The sequence below is a fragment of the Nicotiana tabacum genome, chromosome 8 (assembly GCF_000715075.1).
Source record: "Nicotiana tabacum cultivar K326 chromosome 8, ASM71507v2, whole genome shotgun sequence".
Taxonomy (NCBI): domain Eukaryota; kingdom Viridiplantae; phylum Streptophyta; class Magnoliopsida; order Solanales; family Solanaceae; genus Nicotiana; species Nicotiana tabacum.
Window position 1 is genome coordinate 79,723,307 of NC_134087.1, and position 10,498 is coordinate 79,733,804.

Genomic DNA, 10,498 nt, shown 5'->3' on the forward strand with positions numbered 1-10,498 from the left:
ATAGGAGGGTTGTCATTCTCTTCTACCACCACGTCTCCACTATCAGAAGGAGGCATCATTGATGATGGGGTGGCTTCAGGAACCTCCTCGCGAGAACGACGAGACTTCGGCGTAATATCGTATGGAGGAGTATCAACATAAAAGGAGGAAAGAAGAAAAAGCTTCGGGTGAAGATCGAAAGAAGAGCAGAAAGATATGAAAGCAAATAAGGAATAGCGAAAGAGGTCTTCAAGAAGAGGAATGGCCAAAGTTTTTCAAAAAATCAAACCCTTCACCTATTTATAGGATTGAGAGGCGCTAGAATCGAGGCGGCATGCTTCAAAACCACACAAGAATCGAAGCACCAAGCCGTTAGTCCCTACCTTGAAAATCTGCGCAATGATGACGCATTTCCCGAAGAAGTATACCGCACGATATCTTGCTGAATACGATGAACAATCGTCGTTGGCCACGTCATGTCGTTCCCACAGGTCAAATTTCTCTAAAAGAATGCATGAGGTCCGCTCATCGAGGACACATCCGGCCGCGACCCCGACAAGTAGAGGGACTAACTATATGGGTCCAAATTTGACCGACCTCAACCTATGATGAGTACGACCAACGACCGAGTATCTTTGAATCGGCGTCCCGAGGAAGACGACCTTAAGGCAAAAGTAGAAACTGTACGACCCTTGTAGAAATGTAAGCCCATTAGGAGACATTGAGAATATTCTGTCGTTTTCTTATAATTCTAAATGTTTTCTCTCTAGTATATAAGGGGAAAAAAGATCTTGTGGGGGGGGGGGGACATTCGAAAAGTGAACGAATCTTGAATACAAAGAAACTTTGCAACTCTCTTCTCCTTATCTACTATTAGTCTAGAGATAATTATCTTCAGCTACGATTTACCCCTTCATCTTTGATTGCTTTGTTCAAAAAGGTTTTAACATCTTTTGAGTCAAACAGTTATGAGTATATAAATATGAATATATCTAATCATTTTTTTCTGATAATTTGTACTTATACGATGGAACTGTAAGACAAGGTATTGTTCCTTGCAAGTGCGTCTTAAAGAGTTTTTATAACAGGCTTAACAGCTATTAAGGTTCTCGATTTCTTTTACAGATGATTCAAAGAGCAATCAAGTAGTTGAATGAAGAAGGCGGTTCTTATGAAAAGACAATATCATAGTATATTTTGAGAGAGTGGGGTGACTTGCCATGGGCTCATGTTACTATACTCAGGCACCATCTGAGAAACCTCTGTGAAAAGGGTGAAACTGTAGCAACTCCTTGTGGTCGCTACAGGCTTCATGATGCAGTTGCCGATATTATTATTCCCTATTCTAGCCCCAGTGCTTGCACTAGTTCTGATACTTTCTCCACTTTTAGCCTTAGTTCTAGCTGCAGCTCTGGCCAGTGGCAGAGGCAGGATCTTCAGGAAGGGGGTTCAAAAAAAAAAATTGTAGCTAGTGGGAATTCAACCTATGACTTTATGAAGATTTTGAACCCTCTTGACCACTAAACTACATTTTTGGGTTGTGTTAAGGGGGTTCAAAACTTAATATATAGAAGTAAAAAATAGATTTCGCCTTATATATACAGTGTAATTTTTCGGCGAAGGGGGTTCGAGCGAAACCTTTCCACCCCCTGAATCCGCCATTGGCTCTGGCTCTATCTCAAGTTCTGACACTAGTCCTAGGCCAAAGAAAAAGGGAAGGAAGAGGAAGAGGAAGAAGGAATCAATGAAGAAAAGGCTTAGGCCACGCAGAAGGGAGCGTAAACAAGCGCTAAGGAAGGGAAGGAATAGGCCATGCTGGAAAGACTCATCGAAAGAAGTTCAGATTGAGGTACGTGATTTGGCGGCAGAAGGGAGGTTAAGTATCAGAGAAGAACCGGAGGCAATGGAAGTAGAAAATCCATTAGAGCGAACAGAGAGCAAAGATAATCAGCATCGTCCAGCAGCGAAAACCGAGTTAATGGTCAATATTCAGGCTCACAGGCAGGAAGATGAAAGGTTTATGGAACTAATTGAGCAATAACAAGTCAATGAAAAAGGGGAAGGTTCATGTTCCAAAGCATGCACATAGACGTGGCAGGAAAAGGGGAAGGCCGCGTAAAACAGAATTGTCAAGAACCGAAATGACCAAGTGGAAAAGCAACAGTTGAAGAGGCAGCAGGAACAGGATTTGGGGAGAAGAAGATTGGGTAGACCACTTGAGAAATGGAGCAAAAAGGAAATTGTTTATGTACCAAACCATTCGCTTGCACGTGGCAGGAAAAGAGATAGGCCACAGAAAAGTAATTTATCAGAAAAATGTAGAAGAAAAGAGTAAACAAGAAAGCAACAACGAGGGTTGCCAGATATAATCTTGCACTCACAGAACTGCACCAGGTAAGCTGCAGCTTCTTTTTAATTATCACCATTGTTAGACGTTGGCTGTTGTTGTCAAGCACTGGTTTTATTGTTCTTTAACTTGCAGGTCTCAGCAGTTTTTTTAATGGTTCTTGTCCGTTCAGCATCCGGATGAGATTTTGCAATCCTCTCAATAGGACAAAGGAAACTCTCCTCCAATAGACAAGAGCAACTGCAGAAATTGTTTTCTTTCCTTGAATCGGCATAGTCTTTAGATGCAAAAACAAAAATTAACAGCGGGATATTGTCCTTTAATTTTTACTTTGATTAACTAGTACTCATCTGTCTTTCCCTATTCTAAGCAAGATTAGGATCCTCATGAACCAAAAAGCTGAAAAGCACATTCCAGATATCCAGTAAACGGAAAACTAAGAAGGTAGAAAATGTTCATTTCAGAGTGCATCTTCCTTTAGAAAAGGAGAAAATGATCAAAATAGTCCTTAATGTTTGGGGGCTGCTTTATTTTGGTCCTTGATATACTCCCTACAGATATAGTATGTGAAAAGGTGACACATTTGGTGCGAAATCCTAAATCTAACAGAATTTTCAGAAAGGGCTGCTAACTTTAGCATTTTGCCCCATAGATGTTTAATCTGCTGCTGATTTTGGCTGATGGAGAAAGCTGCTGGTTTCATTGACTGCTTTGAAGAGAAGATCTTGCAACTAGAGATCATTTTGGATTCACTTTACCTAGTAAAATGTATTTAAGGGATCTATTGAACCAACTCTTCTGACATTTACTTTGTAAATACTAGTTTATATGTATTTTCCTGGTGCGTTTAAAATGTATGCTGCTGGTGCATTTCAATCTATTTTTTCTGGTGTTACAATGTAATTTGCTGGTGCATTTCAATGTATTTTGATGGTGCATTTCAATGAATTTTGCTGTTGGTGTAAAGCACACCATTCTAGATTCATTGGTCATTAGACTCATTCAGTGCTTTTATGCCACCAACACTGCCTCCACCTTTTGCTCATAAAATAACTCCTATAACCTGCTGCTAATTTCTATGTCAAAAGAAAATGGAAGTCACAAATTTTGATACTCTTAAACTTGCTCTACATATGTGTACCATGTAGCTAGGAACTATATTAGATTTATTAAAAGTCAAGACCTATAACTGTGTATCCACCTCATCATTCTTGTTGCTCTCATAATATTGCCAACAGAAAGGAATGCTTTGGAGATGGTGTGGATTAACAATTGCAGTAAGTCTCACTAGTAACTTTACATCAACAGGAAAATATTCTGCATATCAGACATTCAACAAAAATCATTAACAAAAAACACACATTCACCGAAACTGGGTGACTGTTCTATCGCTCATAAAGTCAATGTACAAGGATGGCATCATACGCCTAGAGCAACTAAATCCTATGGAACTTAGGTAAAGCCATTTTACCCTGATTTGCACTGACCCCAGTAGAACTGCAACAAAAGCAACCCAAAATGTCGTCTAATTTTAATTGGTGTTTAGACATAATTTCATTGAAATTAGAAGAAAAAATATGTTTGAAGTTAAACTTGAAAATTGGAAACTTCATTGTCGAGGGAAAAAAAAGGATACTGGGGAAGCTCTGCTGTTGCAAATTAGCATCATAATCAAGCAAACTTGTTAAGTTTCTTGATTTTAGGGATTTAGACTGGGGCCTCTAAAATATAAGAGAGATTACAAATGGGATGGATCTACTTCAGTGATTACCCTATTTGATATTTGTAAAGTGACAGTACATGGTGTTATTTGCTGCTAGTATGTGTTACTATCACAATAGTGGAAGTATAGCCATAAATTACGAACTAGAAAAAGAAATCTTTCCTATATTGGAATAACCTACAAGAAAAGTAAATAAAATGCTGAGAGAGAGGAGGAAGAAGTGGCGAAAATAGGGGGAAACTGGAATTATGACCCAATGCTCATTCTCACAAGAAGTGGAAAGCAACTTAGATTTAGCCCTTTCTTGATTTGCTTATGGCTAAATCCATAATACAACATTCACAAACAACCCTCCTATCATCCTCACATAATTCATCCAAATATTATTTGCATCTATGTACAAGAGGAACACACCACACACAGGGGAGAGCAGATAGGTATCCCCTCCCTCAAATCCCACGAGCTACAACTGGAAATTTTACCAGGGAATATAAGATCTCTTGATAGGGAGCTCGCTTTATCCATCTCAGTAAATCTAACGGGCGCGAATCCGATTTTAGTCGGGCAGTGGGAAACCATATACCTAACAGAAAAAAGAACTTTACCAAATTACACCTCAACAGTACATTTTGACTGTTACTTGCTTTCTTTGAAAGCTCTTTCAAAGCTTTGAGTTGGAGTCCTTCTGGGTTACTTGAGGCTGAGGGCATTCTTTTTGACAAACCCTTCAAGACCTCGTTCCCATGTGGTACTCCAAGATGCATCCTTTATCTTCACATCACAATTTGCATTAGATTTCTCCTCTCATCATCAGCTGTAAACAAAAATAAACAAACCAGAACATGGTTCAGTTCATATAACATCAGATCCAAACTCACCAATAACTATATTACCGAAGAATTTATCATATACTTGGCTTCATAAACACGTAGGTTTTAGCTTTTATACCAAAACACAACCCCTCTTATAAGAAAAATGACCAGAATTTCTTTAATAATGATGATTGAGACATCTGGTCTGATTTTTCCAATCCATGTCCACATATAAACTACAGATGCCATCATTTAACAACTATCTTCTTTTTTTTGATCAAGTAAGGTGAATTTAACTAATCTTCTTTACATGAGATAAAATTTCCTTCTTGTTCTTCCTTTGTCCCTTGGGAGATTTTCCGCCGTCCAAAAGAGACAAAAGAAGACCTCAACTTGTGTCTTAAATGGTCAAAATTTAATATAACCATTCAACTGGGTACTCTTTCTTTTGGTTGTAAATTCAAGACTTAGAAGGTAAAGGTGAGTATGCCACAAACAAACAAAGAGTACCTTTTCAAGACTTTTACTTCTACTAATATCTAGAAGAGTTGGATTGACTGAAATGGTTACAATTGAAGTTGAAAGTTACTAAGTACTGTAGTATTTTCTAGACAACATTTAGGACTGTTAAACTAGTTTTAGAAGAAGTGTACATAAAATTTGTGAAAACACAACTACCTTCTTCACATCCCAACGGCTCCAATTCACCTATATATGCTCAGTTATTCAAAACATCTAACCTAGTTACATTCTAAGAATGTCCCATCACCATAAAAGAAAAAGAAAAACCACCTTGAAGAGAATTCACCACCCAGATTGTCAAAACTTCGAGTATGTTAAGCTAACTCTAGTAATATTACTAGTTACTAGTACTTTCTAAAACACTAAAAAGCCTCCATCTCAAATCACCAAATCTACCGAATGAACTCAGCAAAACTCAATTAAAAAATCCCAAAAAAGAACAAAGAAACTTACCATGAAGAACACAAATTCAGTCCTTAAAAATACAGAATCCGACATTTCAATCAAGGGTTTCAAGCAATCAGGCGAGAACTTCCTGGCAAACATATAGGAATGCGTCAAATTCGACTCGGGCGAAACTTCAACTGGATGATAAGTATGTGGATGCCCATCAACCGAGTCGGTCCAATTCACCCGAGTCAATGTATACTTCGTACACCCATTTGGATCCTCCATTGATAACAAAGTAGGAAAATAATGCTCCTCCGGATAACAAGATTCAATTTTTACACAAGTCTTCTTGAATTTCCTCCATAATTTAACATCCTTAATCGCCATTAAAGAATGCTTTCTTGTAATCACAAAAAACTGTGACCCGACCCGGAATTCATCAAAACTCACTTCTGGCTCCATCACATTTTCCCCTCTAGCATTATATCTATCCAATAGCGAAGTAGATTCATTAAGAATCTCTATATAACGTGGGAACTCCATTTTTTGGGATAATTTTCGGGTATCTAATAGAAAATTGTAAAAGTAATTAAAAGAGTGTAAAGGGATACAATGCTGAGAGACGAGCAAAATAAGCATTATCTGGGTCATAGAGCAGCGCGTGAGAAAGAAGGCGGGCGTGGCGGAAATGAGCGTCGGCGATGAGCGTTGAGTTCTCTTCGAATGTATAAATCTGTCAGTAAAAACACCCGTTGGAGGTGTGATTTTCACTGCAAGGTCAGCGTGAATGTAAATATTATACAGATGCGGATCGGAAGCATTGAAGAATTTGTGCCATAAGGATTCGAAGTGTAAATCGGAATTTGTTAGGAACATAAAGGCGATTTTGGGGCGACGGATGGAGGCGGAACCTAGACGGAATTTGTTGGAAGGGCGTTTATGAGAGGGCTTTTTTAGGAAAGTGGAATCGGCGGCGATGGCTTTATGAAAAAGGGAAAGATCGTCGAGTTCGTCGGAGGGAGAAATGGGCAGTTGGTGGGGAGGGAGGATATGTGGGGCTAAGAGAAAGATAATTGGCATAGATGTGATGACCGCCATGTCATCATGCCACATAGGCGCCATTTGGCATATATTAATGTCATGTGGAAGCTTACATAAGAAGAAGACTAGCATTTGTGAGAAGATTCTAGAGAGGTATGACATTTCCTTAGGAAGAACCTAGATTCTTATGGATTTGCTAGGAAAGTCCTTGGAATCTTCTAGGCTTGTAGAAAATTCTAGAAAAAACTCTTATCTTGTAAATATCAAGGGCTTGTGTAGTAATTAATATTTACACACTAGCCCCTAGGAGACTAGTATATAAAGGGGGTCATTCATTTGTAATTCATCAAGCAAACAATTCAAGTTCTCTCTAATACAAAGCTTCCTTGAACAATTCTTTTGTGTTCTTTTTTCCATTCTCTTAGCGATCTTAAAGGTAGTAAGGCTGACTTGGCATAGCAAGAACGTGAGCAAGTTGTGCAAGATCGTGAGCGAGTTGTCAACTGACGCACGTGTACTTAGTTAAACAACTAAGGACGTGACAACGTGGTATCATAGTGAAGGTTTCAACTAAGGGAATGGCGAACAACGGAGAAATTAACGCTGCCAACACCCAAGCCAATATCATCCAGGATGCTGCTGGCAAGAGTGGCCGTAACAGAAAGAGGAATGTCACCAACAAGAGCTAGGAGGTGCCATCTGAGGTTGTGTCAAACGAAGGGCTTACATCCCAAGAACCATCTGCCATTGAGGCGAGCGAGGATGAAGTGGAGGTCCTTCCAGAGGACGTCTCGCTCGGTAAAGAATGGGTGATGAAGATGAACGCGGGGATGGACGCCGTGGAGATCTTTGGCCAACACTTAGGGAAGGTGGAAGGCACTTTTAACGTTCTTGAGGGGCACACTCTTGAAGAGATTGAGGGTATCCGAAATAACTTGGAGGGACGTACACAGACTGAGATGGAACTAAGGCAAACCATCACTACCTTAGAGTGCAGACTCATGGAGGCTTTGAATACTATCGATGCTATGAAGGCAAAGATAGAGTCACTCGAGGAGCATGTCAATGCTGGCGTGACCGAGGTAGCTAGCAATGTTATGGTGACGAGGGAGGCCAAGATCGAGGCTCCCAAACCCCTGGTGTTCAAAGGTGTTCGTGATGCACAAGAAGTAGAAAACTTCCTTTGGCACTTGGAGAACTACTTCAGGCACGGCAAAGTGAGGGACGACGAGGCCAAGATCAATACTGCGGTATTGTACCTCTCAGAGACTGCCATGCTATGGTGGAGAAGGAAGAAGGGCGACGTGGATAAAGGTCTAGGTACTATTAGCACATGGGATCAGTTCAAAGCGGAGTTCAAGCAACAGTTCTTTCCAAACAATGTCTTGTACGAGGCAAGGCGCAAGCTTAGGGAATTAAAGCAAACAGGGAGCATACGTAACTATGTTAAGGAGTTCACTACCCTTATGCTTCAAATCCCCAACCTGACCAATGATGACTTGTTGTTCCACTTCATGGACGGGTTGCAAAATTGGGCTAAGCAGGAGTTGCAACGCCGACAAGTCACTGATATAGACCAAGCCATAGTGGAGGCCGAATCATTGATGGATTTCAGGCATGACAAGCACGACAAAGGCAATGGCAAGGAGTCAAAGGTTAACAATGTCAAAGATGGGGGAAACCGTGTCAAAGTCAAGGAGATACAACAACAATACTCCAAGACTCAAGACTTCAAAAAATCGAGTGGTTGTCAGGGCTACGCCGAGAAAAAAGCACAGGTCGAGAAGAAGGGATGCTATATATGCGGAGGGCCACATGGCTTCAGGAATTGTCCTGACCTCAAGAGCCTCAGTGCCATGGTACGTGAGCGGAAGAAGCAGCCACAAGGAGAGAGTTCGGGAACCACACAGTTGGGTATGATCAGATTATGTGGTGCTGTCACGAAGCAAGCTATCCAACCTACCGAGAATGGCAATCAGTACGTGGATCTCACCATCAACAACAAGCCCGCTCGTGCAATGGTAGACACTGGAGCAACTCATAATTTCGTGACTGAGGCTACCGCAAAGAGACTGGAATTGAAGCTTGCTCCAACCAACTCTCGCGTCAAGACCGTGAATGCCGAGATACAGAATTCTCGTGGGGTAGCTAATGGAGTTGGTGTCAAATTGGGAACTTGGAAAGGTATGACAAACTTTACCGTAACCGTTATGGATATCTTCGACATCATACTGGGGCAAGAGTTCTTTAGACATTGTCATACTTTAATCGACCCCTACCTCCAACATCTCTTGGTTATGGAGCGAGAAGGAGCTTGCATGGTGATGTGCCAGAGAATTTCGGCACATTTCAATACTAATTGCTTATATTTTAGCTTGTTTTAATGCAATTATCTCCGTTACTTATGTAGTTTTGTTGTTTCTACAGTACATAAGGACTGAGAACCCAAGAACATGGAAATGGAAGCAAAAAGACAAGAAAAGAGCAAAATGTAGCAAAAATGCTGGTCTGCGATACACTATGCGATCGCAGATCAGACATGCGAGCCGCAGAATGCACGTCAAATCGCAGACAAAAGCAGAGATCTGGGTTAAATCTCAAGTCAAGAATGCGGTCCATTATGTGACCGTAGAACCAACATGCGAGCCGCAGAGTGAACCGCAAACCAACCATGAAGGTCACTGAAGGACAAAGATGCGATGCAAAATGCGATCGCATTTCTGCAATGCGATCCGCATAATTGGAATGCGAAGACGACCTGTAAACTAGGGTTTCAGTCTGCGATGAGGATGTTCAAGATGCGTACCGCATACGTGCTCTGCAACAAGAATGCGATCGCATATCAGACCTGAAAGGGCATTTTTGTCCGTTTTCTGTCCCGATTTTGAGTCCACTATAAATAGTTTTATGATGTCTTTGTGGGCTCATCTTGTCTAGTCTTTGAACCACATTCCAAGACATTAATATTCCTCACTTTTGGAAGCTTTTGGGTGAAGATTCTCTACTTTGTAAGCTTTTATGACATTAAATACTCTTTGGTTTTTGTATTGTAGTATGAGTAGCTAACTTTAAATACTAAGGTTGTGGACCCTAAATGGGTGTTATGCTAATGGGTGTTTAACATTGAATATATATATAATGGTTGGTTGATATTTATTTACTTCTCATTCTTAATTTATTGTTGGTGTTTGCAAACATTAACAAGTGCCATTAACTTCTTGCTTTGCTTGGGAAAGTGAGTTAGAATTTGGTAGAAGTAAATATCAATGACTCAAGGCTTTAAACCTTGTTTAATAGAATCGCTTAGGAATAAGTGGGTTTTACTTGGCATATATTGATGGTTCTAAATTGCAACTCTTTTATATTTGGGAAAATTATAAAGAGGAAATACTATCAACTATTGGGAAATATTGGGTAGTCACTTAGACATCATTTGCATATCAAAAGAACCTTCTATTAGAAATATATCATATTAACACCGATAAGTATTACACTCCATTAAAGGGGACACAACCTTGGTTTCTTTAATCCAGTTAATTACTCTATAAATATTCCAATTAGTTGATACTTCCAAACAAACTCAATTCATACTCTTATTACTATAAAACCATTCTCTTGTTACTGTTAACCGAATAGAGATACGACTTTAGTCGAGCAACACACTATAAGAGTAACCTTTTCACA

The 10,498-nt window shown here is 40.0% G+C and overlaps 1 pseudogene; it reads right to left on the reverse strand.

The window, feature by feature from the left end:
* Positions 1-4,286: 4,286 nt before the first annotated feature.
* On the reverse strand, positions 4,287-7,133 carry LOC107759435 (glycosyltransferase BC10-like; annotated as a pseudogene).
* Between the last annotated feature and the right edge of the window lie 3,365 nt (positions 7,134-10,498).